At 54.4% G+C, this 21,138-nt stretch overlaps 37 non-coding genes across 37 annotated transcripts; all 37 read left to right on the forward strand.

The window, feature by feature from the left end:
• The first annotated feature begins 3 nt into the window (after positions 1-3).
• LOC135665618 (5S ribosomal RNA) lies at positions 4-122 on the forward strand. The gene has a single exon (XR_010509391.1). It is a non-coding gene; the product is annotated as a 5S ribosomal RNA (ribosomal RNA).
• A 350-nt stretch (positions 123-472) lies between these two features.
• Positions 473-591, forward strand: LOC135665619 (5S ribosomal RNA). The gene has a single exon (XR_010509392.1). It is a non-coding gene; the product is annotated as a 5S ribosomal RNA (ribosomal RNA).
• Positions 592-941: 350 nt separating this feature from the next.
• On the forward strand, positions 942-1,060 carry LOC135665626 (5S ribosomal RNA). Its single transcript, XR_010509399.1, has one exon. It is a non-coding gene; the product is annotated as a 5S ribosomal RNA (ribosomal RNA).
• A 350-nt stretch (positions 1,061-1,410) lies between these two features.
• LOC135665613 (5S ribosomal RNA) lies at positions 1,411-1,529 on the forward strand. Its single transcript, XR_010509386.1, has one exon. It is a non-coding gene; the product is annotated as a 5S ribosomal RNA (ribosomal RNA).
• A 350-nt stretch (positions 1,530-1,879) lies between these two features.
• Positions 1,880-1,998, forward strand: LOC135665648 (5S ribosomal RNA). Its single transcript, XR_010509421.1, has one exon. It is a non-coding gene; the product is annotated as a 5S ribosomal RNA (ribosomal RNA).
• A 347-nt stretch (positions 1,999-2,345) lies between these two features.
• On the forward strand, positions 2,346-2,464 carry LOC135665634 (5S ribosomal RNA). Its single transcript, XR_010509407.1, has one exon. It is a non-coding gene; the product is annotated as a 5S ribosomal RNA (ribosomal RNA).
• Positions 2,465-6,923: 4,459 nt separating this feature from the next.
• LOC135665611 (5S ribosomal RNA) lies at positions 6,924-7,042 on the forward strand. The gene has a single exon (XR_010509384.1). It is a non-coding gene; the product is annotated as a 5S ribosomal RNA (ribosomal RNA).
• Positions 7,043-7,392: 350 nt separating this feature from the next.
• Positions 7,393-7,511, forward strand: LOC135665641 (5S ribosomal RNA). The gene has a single exon (XR_010509414.1). It is a non-coding gene; the product is annotated as a 5S ribosomal RNA (ribosomal RNA).
• Positions 7,512-7,861: 350 nt separating this feature from the next.
• On the forward strand, positions 7,862-7,980 carry LOC135665620 (5S ribosomal RNA). Its single transcript, XR_010509393.1, has one exon. It is a non-coding gene; the product is annotated as a 5S ribosomal RNA (ribosomal RNA).
• Positions 7,981-8,330: 350 nt separating this feature from the next.
• LOC135665646 (5S ribosomal RNA) lies at positions 8,331-8,449 on the forward strand. The gene has a single exon (XR_010509419.1). It is a non-coding gene; the product is annotated as a 5S ribosomal RNA (ribosomal RNA).
• A 350-nt stretch (positions 8,450-8,799) lies between these two features.
• Positions 8,800-8,918, forward strand: LOC135665654 (5S ribosomal RNA). Its single transcript, XR_010509427.1, has one exon. It is a non-coding gene; the product is annotated as a 5S ribosomal RNA (ribosomal RNA).
• A 322-nt stretch (positions 8,919-9,240) lies between these two features.
• On the forward strand, positions 9,241-9,359 carry LOC135665635 (5S ribosomal RNA). Its single transcript, XR_010509408.1, has one exon. It is a non-coding gene; the product is annotated as a 5S ribosomal RNA (ribosomal RNA).
• A 350-nt stretch (positions 9,360-9,709) lies between these two features.
• Positions 9,710-9,828, forward strand: LOC135665647 (5S ribosomal RNA). The gene has a single exon (XR_010509420.1). It is a non-coding gene; the product is annotated as a 5S ribosomal RNA (ribosomal RNA).
• A 350-nt stretch (positions 9,829-10,178) lies between these two features.
• On the forward strand, positions 10,179-10,297 carry LOC135665628 (5S ribosomal RNA). The gene has a single exon (XR_010509401.1). It is a non-coding gene; the product is annotated as a 5S ribosomal RNA (ribosomal RNA).
• A 350-nt stretch (positions 10,298-10,647) lies between these two features.
• Positions 10,648-10,766, forward strand: LOC135665659 (5S ribosomal RNA). Its single transcript, XR_010509432.1, has one exon. It is a non-coding gene; the product is annotated as a 5S ribosomal RNA (ribosomal RNA).
• A 350-nt stretch (positions 10,767-11,116) lies between these two features.
• On the forward strand, positions 11,117-11,235 carry LOC135665644 (5S ribosomal RNA). The gene has a single exon (XR_010509417.1). It is a non-coding gene; the product is annotated as a 5S ribosomal RNA (ribosomal RNA).
• Positions 11,236-11,546: 311 nt separating this feature from the next.
• LOC135665627 (5S ribosomal RNA) lies at positions 11,547-11,665 on the forward strand. Its single transcript, XR_010509400.1, has one exon. It is a non-coding gene; the product is annotated as a 5S ribosomal RNA (ribosomal RNA).
• A 350-nt stretch (positions 11,666-12,015) lies between these two features.
• Positions 12,016-12,134, forward strand: LOC135665658 (5S ribosomal RNA). Its single transcript, XR_010509431.1, has one exon. It is a non-coding gene; the product is annotated as a 5S ribosomal RNA (ribosomal RNA).
• Positions 12,135-12,484: 350 nt separating this feature from the next.
• On the forward strand, positions 12,485-12,603 carry LOC135665645 (5S ribosomal RNA). The gene has a single exon (XR_010509418.1). It is a non-coding gene; the product is annotated as a 5S ribosomal RNA (ribosomal RNA).
• A 311-nt stretch (positions 12,604-12,914) lies between these two features.
• LOC135665663 (5S ribosomal RNA) lies at positions 12,915-13,033 on the forward strand. Its single transcript, XR_010509436.1, has one exon. It is a non-coding gene; the product is annotated as a 5S ribosomal RNA (ribosomal RNA).
• Positions 13,034-13,383: 350 nt separating this feature from the next.
• Positions 13,384-13,502, forward strand: LOC135665655 (5S ribosomal RNA). Its single transcript, XR_010509428.1, has one exon. It is a non-coding gene; the product is annotated as a 5S ribosomal RNA (ribosomal RNA).
• A 350-nt stretch (positions 13,503-13,852) lies between these two features.
• LOC135665615 (5S ribosomal RNA) lies at positions 13,853-13,971 on the forward strand. Its single transcript, XR_010509388.1, has one exon. It is a non-coding gene; the product is annotated as a 5S ribosomal RNA (ribosomal RNA).
• A 350-nt stretch (positions 13,972-14,321) lies between these two features.
• Positions 14,322-14,440, forward strand: LOC135665640 (5S ribosomal RNA). Its single transcript, XR_010509413.1, has one exon. It is a non-coding gene; the product is annotated as a 5S ribosomal RNA (ribosomal RNA).
• Positions 14,441-14,791: 351 nt separating this feature from the next.
• On the forward strand, positions 14,792-14,910 carry LOC135665616 (5S ribosomal RNA). Its single transcript, XR_010509389.1, has one exon. It is a non-coding gene; the product is annotated as a 5S ribosomal RNA (ribosomal RNA).
• Positions 14,911-15,260: 350 nt separating this feature from the next.
• On the forward strand, positions 15,261-15,379 carry LOC135665649 (5S ribosomal RNA). Its single transcript, XR_010509422.1, has one exon. It is a non-coding gene; the product is annotated as a 5S ribosomal RNA (ribosomal RNA).
• Positions 15,380-15,728: 349 nt separating this feature from the next.
• On the forward strand, positions 15,729-15,847 carry LOC135665612 (5S ribosomal RNA). Its single transcript, XR_010509385.1, has one exon. It is a non-coding gene; the product is annotated as a 5S ribosomal RNA (ribosomal RNA).
• Positions 15,848-16,243: 396 nt separating this feature from the next.
• Positions 16,244-16,362, forward strand: LOC135665621 (5S ribosomal RNA). The gene has a single exon (XR_010509394.1). It is a non-coding gene; the product is annotated as a 5S ribosomal RNA (ribosomal RNA).
• A 350-nt stretch (positions 16,363-16,712) lies between these two features.
• Positions 16,713-16,831, forward strand: LOC135665630 (5S ribosomal RNA). Its single transcript, XR_010509403.1, has one exon. It is a non-coding gene; the product is annotated as a 5S ribosomal RNA (ribosomal RNA).
• A 350-nt stretch (positions 16,832-17,181) lies between these two features.
• Positions 17,182-17,300, forward strand: LOC135665629 (5S ribosomal RNA). The gene has a single exon (XR_010509402.1). It is a non-coding gene; the product is annotated as a 5S ribosomal RNA (ribosomal RNA).
• Positions 17,301-17,784: 484 nt separating this feature from the next.
• On the forward strand, positions 17,785-17,903 carry LOC135665653 (5S ribosomal RNA). The gene has a single exon (XR_010509426.1). It is a non-coding gene; the product is annotated as a 5S ribosomal RNA (ribosomal RNA).
• Positions 17,904-18,252: 349 nt separating this feature from the next.
• Positions 18,253-18,371, forward strand: LOC135665637 (5S ribosomal RNA). The gene has a single exon (XR_010509410.1). It is a non-coding gene; the product is annotated as a 5S ribosomal RNA (ribosomal RNA).
• Positions 18,372-18,721: 350 nt separating this feature from the next.
• LOC135665657 (5S ribosomal RNA) lies at positions 18,722-18,840 on the forward strand. Its single transcript, XR_010509430.1, has one exon. It is a non-coding gene; the product is annotated as a 5S ribosomal RNA (ribosomal RNA).
• A 349-nt stretch (positions 18,841-19,189) lies between these two features.
• On the forward strand, positions 19,190-19,308 carry LOC135665633 (5S ribosomal RNA). Its single transcript, XR_010509406.1, has one exon. It is a non-coding gene; the product is annotated as a 5S ribosomal RNA (ribosomal RNA).
• Positions 19,309-19,657: 349 nt separating this feature from the next.
• On the forward strand, positions 19,658-19,776 carry LOC135665617 (5S ribosomal RNA). The gene has a single exon (XR_010509390.1). It is a non-coding gene; the product is annotated as a 5S ribosomal RNA (ribosomal RNA).
• A 350-nt stretch (positions 19,777-20,126) lies between these two features.
• On the forward strand, positions 20,127-20,245 carry LOC135665623 (5S ribosomal RNA). The gene has a single exon (XR_010509396.1). It is a non-coding gene; the product is annotated as a 5S ribosomal RNA (ribosomal RNA).
• Positions 20,246-20,594: 349 nt separating this feature from the next.
• On the forward strand, positions 20,595-20,713 carry LOC135665643 (5S ribosomal RNA). The gene has a single exon (XR_010509416.1). It is a non-coding gene; the product is annotated as a 5S ribosomal RNA (ribosomal RNA).
• Positions 20,714-20,822: 109 nt separating this feature from the next.
• On the forward strand, positions 20,823-20,941 carry LOC135665632 (5S ribosomal RNA). The gene has a single exon (XR_010509405.1). It is a non-coding gene; the product is annotated as a 5S ribosomal RNA (ribosomal RNA).
• The last annotated feature ends 197 nt before the right edge of the window (positions 20,942-21,138 follow it).

A 21,138-nucleotide genomic window follows, 5' to 3' on the forward strand; every position in this document is an offset into this window, starting at 1 on the left:
AACCGGTGCGATCATACCAGCACTAAAGCACCGGATCCCATCAGAACTCCGAAGTTAAGCGTGCTTGGGCGTGAGTAGTACTAGGATGGGTGACCCCCCGGGAAGTCCTCGTGTTGCACTCCTTTTTGCGTCCCGAGATACGATACATCTCCCGTAGACCTCCGAGATGATTGTTTTCGGGCACGGGATTTGCCGTGACCGCTACGCAGTCAGTATCGTGGGGCTCGGAAAGAGCTTTCCGGATTGGGGTCGCATTAGCGATTCCGAGATCGTTCGAGAAAGTGCCGATGGTTTCAGCGCGAGCTTGTCGTGACCGATACGCAGTCGTCGGGCTAGGGCTCGGAGAGAGCTTGCGATAGGGATTTCGGGATCGTTCGAGAAAGCGCCGACGGTTTCGTGACCGGCAAAGGGCTCCGGACGTTGATGTGCCGGCCGCGACGTGCACTTAGGCGAGGGAGGAAGCACCCGAAACCGGTGCGATCATACCAGCACTAAAGCACCGGATCCCATCAGAACTCCGAAGTTAAGCGTGCTTGGGCGTGAGTAGTACTAGGATGGGTGACCCCCCGGGAAGTCCTCGTGTTGCACTCCTTTTTGCGTCCCGAGATACGATACATCTCCCGTAGACCTCCGAGATGATTGTTTTCGGGCACGGGATTTGCCGTGACCGCTACGCAGTCAGTATCGTGGGGCTCGGAAAGAGCTTTCCGGATTGGGGTCGCATTAGCGATTCCGAGATCGTTCGAGAAAGTGCCGATGGTTTCAGCGCGAGCTTGTCGTGACCGATACGCAGTCGTCGGGCTAGGGCTCGGAGAGAGCTTGCGATAGGGATTTCGGGATCGTTCGAGAAAGCGCCGACGGTTTTGTGACCGGCAAGGGGCTCCGGACGTTGATGTGCCGGCCGCGACGTGCACTTAGGCGAGGGAGGAAGCACCCGAAACCGGTGCGATCATACCAGCACTAAAGCACCGGATCCCATCAGAACTCCGAAGTTAAGCGTGCTTGGGCGTGAGTAGTACTAGGATGGGTGACCCCCCGGGAAGTCCTCGTGTTGCTCTCCTTTTTGCGTCCCGAGATACGATACATCTCCCGTAGACCTCCGAGATGATTGTTTTCGGGCACGGGATTTGCCGTGACCGCTACGCAGTCAGTATCGTGGGGCTCGGAAAGAGCTTTCCGGATTGGGGTCGCATTAGCGATTCCGAGATCGTTCGAGAAAGTGCCGATGGTTTCGGCGCGAGCTTGTCGTGACCGATACGCAGTCGTCGGGCTAGGGCTCGGAGAGAGCTTGCGATTGGGATTTCGGGATCGTTCGAGAAAGCGCCGACGGTTTCGTGAAGGGCAAGGGGCTCCGGACGTTGATGTGCCGGCCGCGACGTGCACTTAGGCGAGGGACGAAGCACCCGAAACCGGTGCGATCATACCAACACTAAAGCACCGGATCCCATCAGAACTCCGAAGTTAAGCGTGCTTGGGCGAGAGTTGTACTAGGATGGGTGACTCCCCGGGAAGTCCTCCTGTTGCACTCCTTTTTGCGTCCCGAGATACGAAACATCTCCCGTAGACCTCCGAGACGATTGTTTTCGGGCACGGGATTTGCCGTGACCGCTACGCTGTCTGTATCGTGGGGCTCGGAAAGAGCTTTCCGGATTGGGGTCACAATAGCGATTCCGATATCATTCGAGAAAGTGCCAATGGTTTCGGCGCGAGCTTGCCGTGACCGATACGCAGTCGTCGGGCTAGGGCTCAGAGAGAGCTTGCGATAGGGATTTCGGGATCGTTCGAGAAAGCGCCGACGGTTTCATGACGGGCATGGGGCTCCGGACATTGATGTGTCGGCCGCGACGTGCACTTAGGCGAGGGACGAAGCACTCAAAACCGGTGCGATCATACCAGCACTAAAGCACCGGATCTCATCAGAACTCTGAAGTTAAGTGTGCTTGGGCGAGAGTAGTACTAGGATGGGTGACCCCCCGGGAAGTCCTTGTGTTGCACTCCTTTTTGCGTCCCGAGATACGAAACATCTCCCGTTGACCTCCGAGACGATTGTTTTCGGGCACGGAATTTGCCGTGACCGCTACGCAGTCAGTATCGTGGGGCTCGGAAAGGGCTTTCCGGATTGGGGTCGCAATAGCGATTCCGAGATCGTTCGAGAAAGTGATGGTTTCGGCGCGAGCTTGCCGTGACCGATACACAGTCGTCGGGCTAGGGCTCAGAGAGAGCATGCGATAGGGATTTCGGGATCGTTCGACAAAGCGCCGACGGTTTCGTGGCGCGCAATGGGCTCCGGACGTTGATGTGCCGGCCGCGACGTGCACATAGGCGAGGGACGAAGCACCCGAAACCGGTGCGATCATACCAGCACTAAAGCAACGGATCCCATCAGAACTCCGAAGTTAAGCGTGCTTGGGCGAGAGTAGTACTAGGATGGGTGACCCCCCGGGAAGTCCTCGTGTTGCACTCTTTTTTGCGTCCCGAGATACGAAACATGTCCCGTATGTAATATCCCTCACTTTTAAAAATTATTAATAAAGATTTATTTATAAATCGGAGGATCTATATGTAAATATAGGAATTTGAAGGACTAAACTGTTAATTTGCAAAAAGAAAAAGATAAAGGAAAACCGAAAATTCGGTTTTATCCCACCGCCTCCCACGCTCTCTGTTTCTCGAACAGAGTGAGAAGCGGTGGGGCGTGGGTCTGTTTCTCGAACAGAGAGAGGAGCGGTGGAGCGTGGGGAGAAGAAGAGAGGAAGAAGAGGGGGAAGGGAAAAAGAAGAAGAAGAAGAAGAAGAAGAAGAAGAGAGGAGAATAGCTGCGGCAAGGCTGCAGCGAGGAGGTGTGTGGCGTTGGGGAGGAAAAGGGAAAGAGGAGAAGAAGAGAAGGAGAAGAAGAGGGAAAAGAGAGGGAAGAGGGAGAGGAGCGAGAGGTGGCAGCAGCTAGGGCTGCAGCACCTCTGTTTCCTGCAGACGGAAACAGAGGAGAGGTGAGGGGCGTTCGAAGAGGAGAAGAAGAAGAAGAGGAAGAGAAGAGGAAGAGGAAGCAGGAGAAGAGGTTGTGATACCTCTGTTTCCTGCAGAGGAAACAGAGGAGAGGGTGGGTGTGACGTCGGGGAGAAGAAGGGGAGGAAGGAGAAGAAGAGAAGAAGAAGAAAGGAAGGAGAAGGAAGAAGAGAAGGGAAAGGAGGAGCTGCGGCGGTGGCAGCTGCAGCTGGAAGAGAAGGAGAGGAAGAGATGGTGAGGAAGAAGAGAAGAAGTGGAAGCGGGTGAAGAGGCGGCACCTCTGTTTCCTGCAGGAGGAAACAGAGGAAAGGAGGTGCTGTTCGTCGGGGATAAGAAGGGGAGGAAGGAGAAGAAGAGAAGAAGAAGAAAGGAAGGAGAAGGAAGAGGAGAAGGGAAAGAAGTAGCTGCGGCTGCGGTTGTGGCAGCTGCCGCTGTGGCAGGGAAAGAGGAAGAGGAAGGAAGAAGGGAAGGAGAGGAAGATGAGAAGGGGAAGGAGGGGCTGCAGCTGCGGCGATGGCAGCTGCAGCTGGAAGAGAAGGGGAAGAGAAAGGAAGAAGGGAAGGAGAGGAAGAAGAGAGGAAGAGGAGAAGGGAATGAAGTAGCTGCGGCTGCGGCTGTGGCAGCTGCAGCTGTGGCAGGAAAAGAGGAAGAGGAAGGAAGAAGGGAAGGGGAGGAAGAAGAGAAGGGGCTGCGGCTGCTGCGATGGCAGCTGCAGTTGGAAGAGAAGAAGGAGAGGAAGATGAGCAGGGGAGGAAGTAGAGGCTGTGGCCGTGGCTGAGGCTGCGACTGCAGTAGTGCAGCTGGGAAAGAAGAGAAGGAAAGGAAGAAGAAGAGAAAGGAAAAGGGAAGAAGAGAGGAAGAAGAGAAGGAGAGGCAGCTGTGGCAGTGGCAACTGCAGCTGGAATTGAAGGAATGAGAGTAAGAGAGAGTAGTGCCTGTGCCTCGATGTTCGACACGTGGTGTAGTTGCGAAGAAAGGAAGAAAACGGGAGCACAAAATGAAACAGAGAGAGGACACGGAGAAAAAGTAGAAGGATTTGGGCTGGCACCTTCTTTGGATCTTCGGATCGAAATCATTGAAAGGCAAGTTTCCCGCTTGTTTCAATCCTTTCTATTGCAAATTCTCTGTTCGTTTCTCCTATAATTGCTCTGATATGTCTTATTGCAAGTTCCCTGATCGTTTCTCCTATAATTGCTCTGATATGTCTTATTGCAAGTTCCCTGATCGTTTCTCCTATAATTGCTCTGATATGTCTTATTGCAAGTATCCTGATCTTTCCTCACTGTCAATTTTATCTCCACATTTGCTTTGAATATGAGGAACTTTGAATTGGTCTAGCCTTGCATTTGATATATCTCCTGTTTAGACGTAACGATTCGAATCTGTGCAACTTCTGAGATTCTGACCTTTTGATACCGAGCTGCCTATAAGCCTTTGTGGAAACTCTGATTTGTTCAAAACTGATTTCATTGGAACCTAGACTCGTAGACCTTTCTTTGATATATGGATTGAAAGATTTGGAATCTAAACACCTGCCCAGTTATCTGTTGAATCTGACATTATGAATTCTGCCAATAGAGATTTTGTTCTACGACTCTTGCTTACCAAATTATTTGTAACTCTCTCTGTTGGACAGTTCAATTCATATGAAGCCTGTCTTATCTGAAAGTATTATCCAATGATTATTTCTGAGTAAATTGGAGCACGATTGATAGTTTGAATCATTTGTTCAATGTGCCTTCTGTATTCTGCCAGAAATCGAGCTTTGGTCGATTTCTCATATTCTGGTTTCATTCCTTTGGAAATTGATATCCTTTAGCCTTCTTATTCAATTGAGCTTTATATTACTACTTTGAATTCTTGTATGCTCTTGTCCTTAAAATTATTGCATTCTTGAAAACTGTTGTGTAACGTTTATACTATATCGTATTGACTCATATAGGCACATGTATATCCTATTGTTCCGCATTTGCTTTCGATATGTGCCTATTCCAGTTTCATTCCTTTGGACATTGAATTCATCAAATCTTCTTATTGAATTGAGTTATTTGTGATTGCTTGGATTCCATATGTGCCCTTGCTTTCAATTCCCTTCAAATCTGAATATACTTGTGAAAGATTATTGCTTACTTCGGATTGACTCGTAAAGGCAAATGTAAGCTTCGTTGTTCCGCGTGTGCTTCCGATATATGCTACTTATTGTTGAAACTGCCCTTTTGTACTCTGGTGTGTGGGATTGTCTTGACCTTTGCCAGAAATGGTAAAGGGTATGCGCTGATTTGCCCGCTTTGTGGGGTCCCGCTTTGTGGGATATTCTGGTATGCGCTTATTTGCCCGCTTTGTGGGGTCCCGCTTTGTGGGATATTGCTTAGAGCCTGCGATGCTCTGCCGGCCCCTTTGACTTCACCTAGACGTGGGTGGATGGAGCTCCCAGACGTGGGAGACTTTTGTCAGGTGGTCATTCAGAAATGGATGAATCACATTCTGACTGAGATCCCACTACACCTTCTGTATGTTTGATATGATATCCAGAGCTTTGGTTATGTGTTTCTGTACATGCTTTGGATAAGATTGATATGTTTGCAACGTCAAAGACGACGTTTGAGCTTCTGTACGATATTTGTTTTCGATATGCTCTGAAATGCTTCATTCACTGATGATTTTGCTTCGAAATGTTCCATATGCCGTTGATATGCTTCGGAACATTTTATATGCCATTGATAAGCTCCGATATGTTTCCTTGTTTCTGATATGCTCCAATTACTCTGTGCTCCATTTGCTATGAACTGATATATTCTGAAATGTCCTATCTGCCATTGATATGTTCCAATTACTCTGTGCTCCATTTGTTATGAACAGATATGTTCTGAAATATCCTATCTGCCATTGATATGCTCCAATTACTCTATGCCCCATTCGTTATGGATCAAATATGTTTTTGAATGACATGATACGTATGATTTGGTATCTATTGAGATGGTATCCTTGAGAATTCTGGTATTCTGCCTTGCATTATGATACCTTACTCGTTTCAAACTGTTCCTTTTGTTCTGAATATGCTTTGTCACTTGCTGAGCCGTTTTTGGCTCACTCCGTTGTTTCATAAACCTTTCAGGTCAGCTTGTCACTCTTCAAGATGTTTGATTTGGGCTGAGGCAGTGGATAGCTATTCAGAATTATGGGCAAGTCTTGTTGGTTGTTATGCCATTGTTGTATAAGTATGTTTTGTATGTAATGAAATGTCGTCGATGAACCGAAATGGATATACTGTGTCAAATTGTTAGGAGATCTCTCTTATTTGGAATTTCTGAATGTTAAGCCTAATTTATAATGATATGAACTTGTGGTGAATAGTTGGAGTTCTGATTGTATAAATTATTTAGCTTGTGGATTTATAAATGTTGTTCATGTTTGTCAAGTTGGCTTGGGTTGCCATAAAGGTGAATTATCGAGTGATGTGATATATGATTATAAACTGCACAGGTTTTATGGATGTCAATATGAATAGAATGTTTTCAGTGTCCTCAAACGTTAGTTTGGATCCTGGATTGGTCTGTGACGAAAATTTTAAAAATCATGGATATTTTGAGGGGCGTGACACCGTAGACCTCCGAGACGATTGTTTTCGGGCACGGGATTTGCCGTGACCGCTACGCAGTCAGTATCGTGGGGCTCGGAAAGAGCTTTCCGGATTGGGGTAGCAATATCGATTCCGAGATCGTTCGAGAAAGTGCCGATGGTTTCGGCGCGAGCTTGACGTGACCGATACGCAGTCGTCGGGCTAGGGCTCGGAGAGAGCTTGCGATAGGGATTTCGGGATCGTTCGAGAAAGCGCCAACGGTTTCGTGACGGTCAAGGGGCTCCGGACGTTGATGTGCCGGCCGCGACGAGCACATAGGCGAGGGACTAAGCACCCGAAACCGGTGCGATCATACCAGCACTAAAGCACCGGATCCCATCAGAACTCCGAAGTTAAGCGTGCTTGGGCGAGAGTAGTACTAGGATGGGTGACCCCCCGGGAAGTTCTCGTGTTGCACTCCTTTTTGCGTCCCGAGATACGAAACATCTCCCGTAGACCTCCGAGACGATTGTTTTCGGGCACGGGATTTGCCGTGACCGCTACGCAGTCAGTATCGTGGGGCTCGGAAAGAGCTTTCCGGATTGGGGTCGCAATAGCGATTCCGAGATCATTCGAGAAAGTGCCAATGGTTTCGGCGCGAGCTTGCCGTGACCGATACGCAGTCGTCGGGCTAGGGCTCGGAGAGAGCTTGCGATAGGGATTTCGGGATCGTTCGAGAAAGCGCCGACAGTTTCGTGACGGTCAAGGGGCTCCGGACGTTGATGTGCCGGCCGCGACGTGCACATAGGCGAGGGACTAAGCACCCGAAACCGGTGCGATCATACCAGCACTAAAGCAACGGATCCCATCAGAACTCCGAAGTCAAGCGTGCTTGGGCGAGAGTAGTACTAGGATGGGTGACCCCCCGGGAAGTCCTCGTGTTGCACTCCTTTTTGCGTCCCGAGATACGAAACATCTCCCGTAGACCTCCGAGACGATTGTTTTCGGGTACGGGATTTGCCGTGACCGCTACGCAGTCAGTGTCGTGGGGCTCGGAAAGTGCTTTCCGGATTGGGGTCGCAATAGCGATTCCGAGATCGTTCAAGAAAGGGCCGATGGTATCGGCGCGAGCTTGCCGTGACCGTTACGCAGTCGTCGGGCTAGGGCTCGGAGAGAGCTTGCGATAGGGATTTCGGGATCGTTCGAGAAAGCGCCGACGGTTTCGTGACGGTCAAGGGGCTCCGGACGTTGATGTGCCGGCCGCGACGTGCACATAGGCGAGGGAATAAGCACCCGAAACCGGTGCGATCATACCAGCACTAAAGCACCGGATCCCATCAGAACTCCGAAGTTAAGCGTGCTTGGGCGAGAGTAGTACTAGGATGGGTGACCCCCCGGGAAGTCCTCGTGTTGCACTCATTTTTGCGTCCCGAGATACGAAACATCTCCCGTAGACCTCCGAGACGATTGTTTTCGGGCACGGGATTTGCCGTGACCGCTACGCCGTCAGTATCGTGGGGCTCGGAAAGAGCTTTCCGGATTGGGGTCGCAATAGCGATTCCGAGATCGTTCGAGAAAGTGCCGATGGTTTCGGCGCGAGCTTGCCGTGACCGATACGCAGTCGTCGGGCTAGGGCTCGGGGAGAGCTTGCAATAGGGATTTCGGGATCGTTCGAGAAAGCGCCGACGGTTTCGTGAAGGGCAAGGGACTCCGGACGTTGATGCGCAGGCCGCGACGTGCACTTAGGCGAGGGACGAAGCACCCGAAACCGGTGTGATCATACCAGCACTAAAGCACCGGATCCCATCAGAACTCCGAAATTAAGCGTGCTTGGGCGAGAATAGTACTAGGATGGGTGACCCCCCGGGAAGTCCTCGTGTTGCACTCCTTTTTGCGTCCCGAGATACGAAACATCTCCCGTAGACCTCAGAGACAATTGTTTTCGGGCACGGGATTTGCCGTGACCGCTACGCAGTCAGTATCGTGGGGCTCGGAAAGAGCTTTCCGGATTGGGGTAGCAATATCGATTCCGAGATCGTTCGAGAAAGTGCCGATGGTTTCGGCGCGAGCTTGACGTGACCGATACGCAGTCGTCGGGCTAGGGCTCGGAGAGAGCTTGCGATAGGGATTTCGGGATCGTTCGAGAAAGCGCCGACGGTTTCGTGACGGGCAAGGGGCTCCGGACGTTGATGTGCCGGCCGCGACGTGCACTTAGGAGGGGGACGAAGCACCCGAAACCGGTGCGATCATACCAGCACTAAAGTATCGGATCCCATCAGAACTCCGAAGTTAAGCGTGCTTGGGCGAGAGTAGTACAAGGATGGGTGACCCCCCGGGAAGTCCTCGTGTTGCACTCCTTTTTGCGTCCCGAGATACGAAACATCTCCCGTAGACCTCCGAGTCGATTGTTTTCGAGCACGGGATTTGCCGTGACCGCTACGCAGTCAGTATCGTGGGGCTCGGAAAGAGCTTTCCGGATTGGGGTCGCAATAGCGATTCCGAGATCGTTCGAGAAAGTGCCGATGGTTTCGGCGCGAGCTTGCCGTGATCGATACGCAGTAGTTAGGGATTTCGGGATCGTTCGAGAAAGCGCCGACGGTTTCGTGAAGGGCAAGGGACTCCGGACATTGATGCGCCGACCGCGACGTGCACATAGGCGAGGGACGAAGCACCCGAAACCGGTGCGATCATACCAGCACTAACGCACCGGATCCCATCAGAACTCCGAAGTTAAGCGAGCTTGGGCGAGAGTAGTACTAGGATGGGTGACCCCCCGGGAAGTCCTCGTGTTGCACTCCTTTTTGCGTCCCGAGATACGAAACATCTCCCGTAGACCTCCGAGACGATTGTTTTCGGGCACGGGATTTGCCGTGACCGCTACGCAGTCAGTATCGTGGGGCTCGGAAAGAGCTTTCCGGATTGGGGTAGCAATATCGATTCCGAGATCGTTCGAGAAAGTGCCGATGGTTTCGCCGCGAGCTTGACGTGACCGATACGCAGTCGTCGGGCTAGGGCTCGGAGAGAGCTTGCGATAGGGATTTCGGGATCGTTCGAGAAAGCGCCGACGGTTTCGTGACGGGCAAGGGGCTCCAGACGTTGATGTGCCGGCCGCGACGTGCACTTAGGAGGGGGACGAAGCACCCGAAACCGGTGCGATCATACCAGCACTAAAGCACCGGATCCCATCAGAACTCCGAAGTTAAGCGTGCTTGGGCGAGAGTAGTACTAGGATGGGTGACCCCCCGGGAAGTCCTCGTGTTGCACTCCTTTTTGCGTCCCGAGATACGAAACATCTCCCGTAGACCTCCGAGACGATTGTTTTCGGGCACGGGAATTGCCGTGACCGCTACGCAGTCAGTATCGTGGGGCTCGGAAAGAGCTTTACGGATTGGGGTCGCAATAGCGATTCCGAGATCGTTCGAGAAAGTGCAGATGGTTTCGGCGCGAGCTTGCCGTGACCGATACGTAGTCGTCGGGCTAGGGCTCGGAGAGAGCTTCCGATAGGGATTTCGGGATCGTTCGAGAAAGCGCCGATGGTTTCGTGACGGGCAAGGGGCTCCGGACGTTGATGTGCCGGCCGCGACGTGCACTTAGGCGAGGGACGAAGCACCCGAAACCGGTGCGATCATACCAGCACTAAAGCACCGGATCCCATCAGAACTCCGAAGTTAAGCGTGCTTGGGCGAGAGTAGTACAAGGATGGGTGACCCCCCGGGAAGTCCTCGTGTTGCACTCCTTTTTGCGTTACGAGATACGAAACATCTCCCGTAGACCTCCGAGTCGATTGTTTTCGAGCACGGGATTTGCCGTGACCGCTACGCAGTCAGTATCGTGGGGCTCGGAAAGAGCTTTCCGGATTGGGGTCGCAATAGCGATTCCGAGATCGTTCGAGAAAGTGCCGATTGTTTCGGCGCGAGCTTGCCGTGACCGATACGCAGTCGTCGGGCTAGGGCTCGGAGAGAGCTTGCGATAGGGATTTTGGGATCGTTCGACAAAGCGCCGACGGTTTCGTGACGGGCAAGGGGCTCCGGACGTTGATGTGCCGGCCGCGACGTGCACTTAGTCGAGGGACGAAGCACCCGAAACCGGTGCGATCATACCAGCACTAAAGCACCGGATCCCATCAGAACTCCGGAGTTAACCGTGCTTGGGCGAGAGTAGTACTAGGATGGGTGACCCCCCGGTAAGTCCTCGTGTTGCACTCCTTTTTGCGTCCCGAGATACGAAACATCTCCCGTAGACCTCCGAGACGATTGTTTTCGGGCACGGGATTTGCCGTGACCGCTCCGCATTCAGTATCGTGGGGCTCGGAAAGAGCTTTCCGGATTGGGGTCGCAATAGCGATTCCGAGATCGTTCGAGAAAGTGCAGATGGTTTCGGCGCGAGCTTGCCGTGATCGATACGCAGTCGTCGGGCTAGGGCTCGGAGAGAGCTTGCGATAGGGATTTTGGGATCGTTCGAGAAAGCGCCGACGGTTTCGTGAAGGGCAAGGGACTTCGGACGTTGATGCGCCGGCCGCGACGTGCACATAGGCGAGGGACGAAGCACCCAAAACCGGTGCGATCATACCAGCACTAAAGCACCGGATCCCATCAGAACTCCGAAGTTAAGCGAGCTTGGGCGAGAGTAGTACTAGGATGGGTGCCCCCCCGGGAAGTCCTCGTGTTGCACTCCTTTTTGCGTCCCGAGATACGAAACATCTCCTGTAGACCTCCGAGACGATTGTTTTCGGGCACGGAATTTGCCGTGACCGCTACGCAGTCTGTATCGTGGGGCTCGGAAAGAGCTTTCCGGATTAGGGTCGCAATAGCGATTCCGAGATCGTTCGAGAAAGTGCCGATGGTTTCGGCGCGAGCTTGCCGTGACCGATACGCAGTCGTCGGGCTAGGGCTCGGGGGGAGCTTCTAATCGGGATTTCGGGATCGTTCGACAAAGCGCCGATGGTTTCGTGACGGGACATAGGCGAGGGACGAAGCACCCGAAACCGGTGCGATCATACCAGCACTAAAGCACCGGATCCCATCAGAACTCCGAAGTTAAGCGTGCTTGGGCGAGAGTAGTACTAGGATGGGTGACCCCCCGGGAAGTCCTTGTGTTGCGCTCCTTTTTGCGTCCCGAGATACGAAACATCTCCCGTAGACCTCCGAGACGATTGTTTTCGGGCACGGGATTTGCCGTGACCGCTACGCAGTCAGTATCGTGGGGCTCGGAAAGAGCTTTCCGGATCGGGGTCGCAATAGCGATTCCGAGATCGTTCGAGAAAGTGCCGATGGTTTCGGCGTGAGCTTGCTGTGACCGATACGCAGTCGTCGGGCTAGGGCTCGGAGAGAGCTTGCGATAGGGATTTCGGGATCGTTCGAGAAAGCACCGACAGTTTCGTGACGGGCAAGGGGCTCTGGACGTTGATGTGCCGGCCACGACGTGCACATAGGCGAGGGACGAAGCACCCGAAAGCGGTGCGATCATACCAGCACTAAAGCACCGGATCCCATCAGAACTCCGAAGTTAAGCGTGCTTGGGCGAGAGTAGTACTAGGATGGGTGACCCCCCGGGAAGTCCTCGTGTTGCACTCCTTTTTGCGTCCCGAGATACGAAACATCTCCCGTAGACCTCCGAGATGATTGTTTTCGGGCACGGGATTTGTCATGACCTCTACGCAGTCAGTATCGTGGGGCTCGGAAAGAGCTTTCCGGATTGGGGTCGCAATAGTGATTCCGAGATCGTTCGAGAAAGTGCCGATGGTTTCGGCGCGAGCTTGCCGTGACCGATACGCAGTCGTCGTGCTAGGGCTCGGAGAGAGCTTGCGATAGGGATTTCGGGATCGTTCGAGAAAGTGCCGACGGTTTCGTGACGGGCAAGGGGCTCCGGACGTTGATGTGCCGGCCGCGACATGCACTTAGGCGAGGGACGAAGCACCCAAAACCGGTGCGATCATACCAGCACTAAAGCACCGGATCCCATCAGAACTCCGAAGTTAAGCGAGCTTGGGCGAGAGTAGTACTAGGATGGGTGCCCCCCCGGGAAGTCCTCGTGTTGCACTCCTTTTTGCGTCCCGAGATACGAAACATCTCCTGTAGACCTCCGAGACGATTGTTTTCGGGCACGGAATTTGCCGTGACCGCTACGCAGTCTGTATCGTGGGGCTCGGAAAGAGCTTTCCGGATTAGGGTCGCAATAGCGATTCCGAGATCGTTCGAGAAAGTGCCGATGGTTTCGGCGCGAGCTTGCCGTGACCGATACGCAGTCGTCGGGCTAGGGCTCGAGGGGAGCTTCTAATCGGGATTTCGGGATCGTTCGACAAAGCGCCGATGGTTTCGTGACGGGACATAGGCGAGGGACGAAGCACCCGAAACCGGTACAATCATACCAGCACTAAAGCACCGGATCCCATAAGAACTCCGAAGTTAAGCGTGCTTGGTCGAGAGTAGTACTAGGATGGGTGACCCCCCGGGAAGTCCTCGTGTTGCGCTCCTTTTTGCGTCCCGAGATACGAAACATCTCCCGTAGACCTCCGAGACGATTGTTTTCGGGCACGGGATTTGCCGTGACCGCTACGCAGTCAGTATCGTGGGGCTCGGAAAGAGCTTTCCGGATAGGGGTCGCAATAGCAATTCCGAGATCGTTCGAGAAAGTGCCGATGGTTTCGGCGTGAGCTTGCTGTGACCGATACGCAGTCGTCGGGCTAGGGCTCGGAGAGAGCTTGCGATAGGGATTTCGGGATCGTTCGAGAAAGCACCGACAGTTTCGTGACGGGCAAGGGGCTCTGGACGTTGATGTGCCGGCCACGACGTGCACATAGACGAGGGACGAAGCACCCGAAACCGGTACAATCATACCAGCACTAAAGCACCGGATCCCATAAGAACTCCGAAGTTAAGCGTGCTTGGGCGAGAGTAGTACTAGGATGGGTGACCCCCCGGGAAGTCCTCGTGTTGCGCTCCTTTTTGCGTCCCGAGATACGAAACATCTCCCGTAGACCTCCGAGACGATTGTTTTCGGGCACGGGATTTGCCGTGACCGCTACGCAGTCAGTATCGTGGGGCTCGGAAAGAGCTTTCCGGATCGGGGTCGCAATAGCGATTCCGAGATCGTTCGAGAAAGTGCCGATGGTTTCGGCGTGAGCTTGCTGTGACCGATACGCAGTCGTCGGGCTAGGGCTCGGAGAGAGCTTGCGATAGGGATTTCGGGATCGTTCGAGAAAGCACCGATAGTTTCGTGACGGGCAAGGGGCTCTGGACGTTGATGTGCCGGCCACGACGTGCACATAGGCGAGGGACGAAGCACCCGAAACCGGTGCGATCATACCAGCACTAAAGCACCGGATCCCATCAGAACTCCGAAGTTAAGCGTGCTTGGGCGAGAGTAGTACTAGGATGGGTGACCCCCCGGGAAGTCCTCGTGTTGCACTCCTTTTTGCGTCCCGAGATACGAAACATCTCCCGTAGACCTCCGAGACGATTGTTTTCGGGCACGGGATTTGTCATGACCTCTACGCAGTCAGTATCGTGGGGCTCGGAAAGAGCTTTCCGGATTGGGGTCGCAATAGCGATTCCGAGATCGTTCGAGAAAGTGCCGATGGTTTCGGCGCGAGCTTGCCGTGACCGATACGCAGTCGTCGTGCTAGGGCTCGGAGAGAGCTTGCGATAGGGATTTCGGGATCGTTCGAGAAAGCGCCGACGGTTTCGTGACGGGCAAGGGGCTCCGGACGTTGATGTGCCGGCCGCGACATGCACTTAGGCGAGGGACGAAGAACCCGAAACCGGTGCGATCATACCAGCACTAAAGCAATGGATCCCATCAGAACTCCGAAGTTAAGCGTGCTTGGGCGAGAGTAGTACTAGGATGGGTGACCCCCCGGGAAGTCCTCGTGTTGCACTCCTTTTTGCGTCTCGAGATACGAAACATCTCCCGTAGACCTCCGAGACAGATTGTTTTCGGGCACGGGATTTGCCGTGACCGCTACGCAATCAGTATCGTGGGGCTCGGAAAGAGCTTTCCGGATTGGGGTCGCAATAGCGATTCCGAGATCGTTCGAGAAAGTGTCGATGGTTTCGGCGCGAGCTTGCCGTGACCGATACGCAGTCGTCGGGCTAGGGCTCGGAGAGAGCTTGCGATAGGTATTTCGGGATCGTTCGAGAAAGCGCCGACGGATTCGTGACGGGCAAGGGGCTCCGGACGTTGATGTGCCGGCAACGACGTGCACATAGGCGAGGGACGAAGCACCCGAAACCGGTGCGATCATACCAGCACTAAAGCACCGGATCCCATCAGAACTCCGAAGTTAAGCGTGCTTGGGCGAGAGTAGTACTAGGATGGGTGACCCCCCGGGAAGTCCTCGTGTTGCACTCCTTTTTGCGTCCCGAGATACGAAACATCTCCCGTAGACCTCCGAGACGATTGTTTTCGGGCACGGGATTTGCCGTGACCGCTACGCAGTCAGTATCGTGGGGCTCGGAAAGAGTTTTCCGGATTGGGGTCGCAATAGTGATTCCGAGATCGTTCGAGAAAGTGCCGATGGTTTCGGCGCGAGCTTGCCGTGATCGATACGCAGTCGTCGGGCTAGGGCTCGGAGAGAGCTTGCGATAGGGATTTCGGGATCGTTCGAGAAAGCGCCGAGGGTTTCGTGATGGGCAAGGGGCTCTGGACGTTGATGTGCCGGCCGCGACGTGCACTTAGGCGAGGGACGAAGCACCCGAAACCAGTGCGATCATACCAGCACTAAAGCACCGGATCCCATCAGAACTCCGAATTTAAGCGTGCTTGGTCGAGAGTAGTACTAGGATGGGTGACCCCCCGGGAAGTCCTCGTGTTGCACTCCTTTTTGCGTCCCGAGATACGAAACATCTCCCGTAGACCTCCGAGACGATTGTTTCGGGCACGGGATTTGCCGTGACTACTTTGCAGTCAGTATCGTGGGGCACGGAAAGAGCTTTCCGGATTGTGGTCGCAATAGGGATTCCGAGATCGTTCGAGAAAGTGCCGATTGTTTCGGCGCGAGCTTGCCGTGACCGATATGCAGTCGTCGGGCTAGGGCTCGGGGAGAGCTTGCGATAGGGATTTCGGGATCGTTCGACAAAGCGCCGACGGTTTCGTGACGCGCAAGGGGCTCCGGACGTTGATGTGCCGGCCGCGACGTGCACATAGGCGAGGGACGAAGCACCCGAAACCGGTGCGATCATACCAGCACGAAAGCACCGGATCCCATCAGAACTCCGAAGTTAAGCGTGCTTGGGCGAGAGTAGTACTAGGATGGGTGACCCCGCGGGAAGTCCTCGGGTCAATCAATTGGGGAACCAGGAACTCAACTAACATTAAGAACTTTTCATACCGGTGGAGTATTCACAGGCGGTACTGCCGAGCATGTACGAGCTCCTTCTAATGGAAAAATAAAATTCAATGAGGATTTGGTTCATCCCACACGTACCCGTCATGGGCATCCTGCTTTTCTATGTTCTATAGACTTGTATGTAACTATTGAGAGTCGGGATATTCTACATATGGTTTCGGCGCGAGCTTGCCGTGACCGATACGCAGTCGTCGGGCTAGGGCTCGGAGAGAGCTTGCGATAGGGATTTCGGGATCGTTCGAGAAAGCGCCGACGGTTTCGTGACGGGCAAGGGGCTCCGGACGTTGATGTGCCGACCACGACGTGCACATAGGCGAGGGACGAAGCACCCGAAACCGGTGCGATCATACCAGCACTAAAGCACCGGATCCCATCAGAACTCCGAAGTTAAGCGTGCTTGGGCGAGAGTAGTACTAGGATGGGTGACCCCCCGGGAAGTCCTTGTGTTGCACTCCTTTTTGCGTCCCGAGATACGAAACATCTCCCGTAGACCTCCGAGACGATTGTTTTCGGGCACGGGATTTGTCGTGACCTCTACGCAGTCAGTATCGTGGGGCTCGGAAAGAGCTTTCCGGATTGGGGTCGCAATAACGATTCCGAGATCGTTTGAGAAAGTGCCGATGGTTTCGGCGCGAGCTTGCCGTGACCGATACGCAGTCGTCGTGCTATGGCTCGGAGAGAGCTTGCGATAGGGATTTCGGGATCGTTCGAAAAATCGCCGATGGTTTCGTGACGGGCAAGGGGCTCCGGACGTTGATGTGCCGGCCTCGACGTGCACTTAGGCGAGGGACGAAGCACCCGAAATCGGTGCGATCATACCAGCACTAAAGCACCGGATCCCATCAGAACTCCGATGTTAAGCGTGCTTGGGCGAGAGTAGTACTAGGATGGGTGACCCCGCGGGAAGTCCTCGTGTTGCACTCCTTTTTGCGTCCCGAGATACGAAACATCTCCCGTAGACCTCCGAGACGATTGTTTTCGGGCACGGGATTTGCCGTGACCGCTACGCAGTCAGTATCGTGGGGCTCGGAAAGAGCTTTCCGGATTGGGGTCGCAATAGCGATTCCGAGATCGTTCGAGAAAGTGCCGATGGTTTCGGCGCGAGCTTGCCGTGACCGATACGCAGTCGTCGGGCTAGGGCTCGGAGAGAGCTTGCGATAGGGATTTTGGGATCGTTCGAGAAAGCGCGGACGGATTCGTGATGGGCAAGGGGCTCCGGACGTTGATGTGCCGGCAACAACGTGCACATAGGCGAGGGACGAAGCACCCGAAACCGGTGCGATCATACCAGTACTAAAGCACTGGATCCCATCAGAACTCCGAAGTTAAGCGTGCTTGGGCGAGAGTAGTACTAGGATGGGTGACCCCCCGGGAAGTCCTCGTGTTGCACTCCTTTTTGCGTCCCGAGATACGAAACATCTCCCGTAGACCTCCGAGAAGATTGTTTTCGGGCACGGGATTTGCCGTGACTGCTTTGCAGTCAGTATCGTGGGGCAAGGAAAGAGCTTTCCGGATTGGGGTCGCAATAGCGATTCCGAGATCGTTCGAGAAAGTGCCGATTGTTTCGGCGCGAGCTTGCCGTGACCGATATGCAGTCGTCGGGCTAGGGCTCGGGGAGAGCTTGCGATAGGGATTTCGGGATCGTTCGACAAAGCGCCGACGGTTTCGTGACGCGCAAGGGGCTCCGGACGTTGATGTGCCGGCCGCGACGTGCACATAGGCGAGGGACGAAGCACCCGAAACCGGTGCGATCATACCAGCACTAAAGCACCGGATCATTCGAGAAAGCGCCGACGGTTTCGTGACGGGCAAGGGGCTCCGGACGTTGATGTGCCGGCCGCGACGTGCACATAGGCGAGGGACGAAGCACCCGAAATCGGTGTGATCATACCTGCACTAAAGCACCGGATCCCATCAGAACTCCGAAGTTAAGCGTGCTTCGGCGAGAGTAGTACTAGGATGGGTGACCCCCCGGGAAGTCCTCGTGTTGCACTCCTTTTTGCGTCCCGAGATACGAAACATCTCCCGTAGACCTCCGAGACGATTGTTTTCGGGCTCAGAATTTGCCGTGACCGCTACGCTGTCAGTATCGTGGGGCTTGGAAAGAGCTTTCCGGATTGGGGTCGCAATAGCGATTCCGAGATCGTTCGAGAAAGTGCCGATGGTTTCGGCGCGAGCTTGCCGTGACCGATACGCAGTCGTCGGGCTGGGGCTCCGAGAGAGCTTGCGATAGGGATTTCGGGATCGTTCGAGAAAGCGCCGACGGTTTCGTGACGTCAAGAGGCTCCGGACGTTGATGTGCCGGCCGCGACGTGCACATAGGCGAGGGACGAAGCACTCGAAACCGGTGCGATCATACCAGCACTAAAGCACCGGATCCCATCAGAACTCCGAACTTAAGCGTGCTTGGGCGAGAGTAGTACTAGGGTGGGTGACCCCCCGGGAAGTCCTCGTGTTGCACTCCTTTTTGCGTCCCGAGATACGAAACATCTCCCGTAGACCTCCGAGACGATTGTTTTCGGGCACGAGATTTGCCGTGATCGCTACGCAGTCATTATCGTGGGGCTCGGAAAGAGCTTTCCGGATTGGGGTCGCAATAGCGATTCCGAGATCATTTGAGAAAGTGCCGATGGTTTCGGCGCGAGCTTGCCGTGACCGATACGCAATCGTCGGGCTAGGGCTCGGAGAGAGCTTGCGATAGGGATTTCGGGATCGTTCGAGAAAGCGCCGACGGTTTGGTGACGGGCAAGGGGCTCCGGACGTTGACGTGTCGGCAGCGACGTGCACATAGGCGAGGGACGAAGCACCCGAAACCGGTGCGATCATACCAGCACTAAAGCACCGGATCTTATCAGAACTCCGAAGTTAAGCGTGCTTGGGCGAGAGTAGTTCTAGGATGGGTGACCCCCCGAGAAGTCCTCGTGTTGCACTCCTTTTTGCGTCCCGAGATACGAAACATCTCCCGTAGACCTCCGAGACGATTGTTTTCGGGCACGGAATTTGCCGTGACCGCTACGCAGTCAGTATCGTGGGGCTCGGAAAGAGCTTTCCAGATTGGGGTCGCAATAGCGATTCCGAGATCGTTCGAGAAAGTGCCGATGGTTTCGGCGCGAGCTTGTTGTGACCGATACACAGTCGTCGGGCTAGGGCTCGGAGAGACCTTGCGATAGGGATTTCGGGATCGTTCGAGAAAGCGCTGACGGTTTCGTGACGTCAAGAGGCTCCGGACGTTGATGTGCCGGCCACGACGTGCACATAGGCGAGGGACGATGCACCCGAAACCGGTGTGATCATACCAGCACTAAAGCACCGGATCCCATCAGAACTCCGAAGTTAAGCGTGCTTGGGCGAGAGTAGTACTAGGATGGGTGACCCCCCGGGAAGTCCTCGTGTTTCACTCCTTTTTGCGTCCCGAGATACGAAACATCTCCCGTAGACCTCCGAGACGATTGTTTTCGGGCACGGAATTTGCCGTGACCGCTACGAAGTCAGTATCGTGGGGCTCGGAAAGAGCTTTCCAGATTGGGGTCGCAATAGCGATTCCGAGATCGTTCGAGAAAGTGCCGATGGTTTCGGCGCGAGCTTGCTGTGACCGATACGCAGTCGTCGGGCTAGGGCTCGGAGAGACCTTGCGATAGGGATTTCGGGATCGTTCGAGAAAGCGCTGACGGTTTCGTGACGTCAAGAGGCTCCGGACGTTGATGTGCCGGCCACGACGTGCACATAGGCGAGGGACGAAGCACCCGAAACCGGTGCAATCATACCAGCACTAAAGCACCGGATCCCATCAGAACTCCGAAGTTAAGCGTGCTTGGGCGAGAGTAGTACTAGGATGGGTGACCCCCCGGGAAGTCCTCGTGTTGCACTCCTTTTTTCGTCCCGAGATACGAAACATCTCCCGTAGACCTCCGAGATGATTGTTTTCGGGCACGGAATTTGTCGTGACCGCTACGAAGTCAGTATCGTGGGGCTCGGAAAGAGCTTTCCAGATTGGGGTCGCTATAGCGATTCCGAGATCGTTCGAGAAAGTGCCGATGGATTCGGCGCGTGCTTGCCGTGACCGATACGCAGTCGTCGGGCTAGGGCTCGAAGAGAGCTTGCGATAGGGATTTCGGGATCGTTCGAGAAAGCGCCAACGGTTTCGTGACGGGCAAGGGGCTCCGGACGTTGACATGCCGGCTGCGACGTGCACATAGGCGAGGGACGAAGCACCCGAAACCGGTGCGATCATACCAGCACTAAAGCACCGGATCCCATCAGAACTCCGAAGTTAAGCGTGCTTGGGCGAGAGTAGTACTAGGATGGTTGACCCCCCGGGAAGTCCTCGTGTTGCACTCCTTTTTGCGTCCCGAGATACGAAACATCTCCCGTAGACCTCCGAGACGATTGTTTTCGTGCACGGGATTTGCCGTGACCGCTACGCCGTCAGTATCGTGGGGCTCGGAAAGAGCTTTCCGGATTGGGGTCGCAATAGTGATTCCGAGATCGTTCGAGAAAGTGCCGATGGTTTCGGCGCGAGCTTGCTGTGACCGATACGCAGTCGTCGGGCTAGGGCTCGGAGAGAGCTTGCGATAGGGATTTCGGGATCGTTCGAGAAAGCTCCGACGGTTTCGTGACATCAAGAGGCTCCGGACGTTGATGTGCCGGCCGCGATGTGCACATAGGAGAGGGACGAAGCACCCGAAACCGGTGCGATCATACCAGCACTAAAGCACCGGAGCCCATCAGAACTCCGAAGTTAAGCGTGCTTGGGCGAGAGTAGTACTTGGATGGGTGACCCCCCGGGAAGTCCTTGTGTTGCACTCCTTTTTGCGTCCCGAGATACGAAACATCTCCCGTAGACCCTCGAGACGATTGTGGACGTTGACGTGCCGGCCGTGACGTGCACATAGGCGAGGGACGAAGCACCCGAAACCGGTGCGATCATACCAGCACTAAAGCACCGGAGCCCATCAGAACTCCGAAGTTAAGCGTGCTTGGGCGAGAGTAGTACTAGGATGGGTGACCCCCCGGGAAGTCCTCGTGTTGCACTCCTTTTTGCGTCCCGAGATACGAAACATCTCCCGTAGACCCTCGAGACGATTGTTTTCGGGCACGGAATTTGCCGTGACAGCTACGCAGTCAGTATCGTGGGGTTCGGAAAGAGCTTTCAGGATTGGGGTCGCAATAACGATTTCGAGATCGTTCGAGAAAGTGCCGATGGTTTCGGCGCGAGCTTGCCGCGACCGATA

This window comes from Musa acuminata, unplaced genomic scaffold, assembly GCF_036884655.1.
Source record: "Musa acuminata AAA Group cultivar baxijiao unplaced genomic scaffold, Cavendish_Baxijiao_AAA HiC_scaffold_1033, whole genome shotgun sequence".
In the NCBI taxonomy this organism is placed as follows: Eukaryota; Viridiplantae; Streptophyta; class Magnoliopsida; order Zingiberales; family Musaceae; genus Musa; species Musa acuminata.